A 1,141-nucleotide genomic window follows, 5' to 3' on the forward strand; every position below is an offset into this window, starting at 1 on the left:
CCTCAATGCCAAGGAATGACCTCCTGACCTCAGCATAATAGGAAGACACACTACAGTTGAACCCCTCACTGGGAGATTCTAGGCAGGGGATCCACCCCAACCACTCCCCCAACTCCTCACTGGGGATTCTGGGTGGGGGCTCCACCACTGACCACAGTCCCTCACTGGGGAATTCTATGGGGGGGCTCCACCGCTGACTATGCCCCCAGCCCTTATTGTGGGCTTCTAGGTGGGAGGGGGAGCTCTACTGCTGTGCCACACTCCCAGTCGCTTTAAAATCTTTGAGACAGGATCTTGCTAAATAGGCCAGACATATTGCAGCTGGCCTTCAACTTGTCATCCTCTGGTCTCAGCTTTCTTATAATGGAAGTTAATGTTTAGATGTCTGTCCTTCCATGTTATGCTGAGTAAGGGAAAAAAACCTCAATATATGCTCTTTTTTTTCTTTATTATCTATCTATCTATATGATGAGTATACTGTAGTTGTCTTCAGACATATCAGAAGAGAGGGACATCGGATCTCATTACAGATGGTTGTGAGCCACCATGTGGTTGATAGGAATTGAGCTCAGGACCTCTGAAAGAACAGTCAGTGCTCTTAACCACTGAGCCATCTCTCCAGCCCCTCAAAATATGCTCTTCAAAAATCTAGTTTAAGTCCTATAAACCTTGGCTCTGGTGTGCTGAGGAGCTAGCCAGCTTACTGCCGCCACCTTGCTTCTTGGGTGTACATCATTGCTCACATCAGAACCCTTCACTGCCTGCCCAGTAGAACAACCACACTCTCTCTCAAGCCCCTTCCTCTCCCTCTGGTCTACCCAGGACCACTTTGCCTGTTGCCCTGGTGTAGTTATTAATCATGACCTGTGTTCAGCTTTGAGTTTTGTTGCTGTGGCAAATGACTTGACCTAATGCTAATAGAGGAGAACATTTATGTTTGGCTACACTTCCAGTGTGCACTTCTATTACTGATGGAAGTCAGGGTAGGAGCTGTGTCAGGAACTGAAGCAGAGGCCATGGGGGGATGCTCTAACTGGATCATGCTCTGCTTTATGCTCAGCTACCATTCTTTACTTCCTTTCTTCCTTTCTTCCTTCCTTCCTTTCTTCCTTCCTTCCTTTCTTTCTTTCTTTCTTTCTTT

The sequence above is a fragment of the Mastomys coucha genome, unplaced genomic scaffold, assembly GCF_008632895.1.
Source record: "Mastomys coucha isolate ucsf_1 unplaced genomic scaffold, UCSF_Mcou_1 pScaffold3, whole genome shotgun sequence".
In the NCBI taxonomy this organism is placed as follows: Eukaryota; Metazoa; Chordata; class Mammalia; order Rodentia; family Muridae; genus Mastomys; species Mastomys coucha.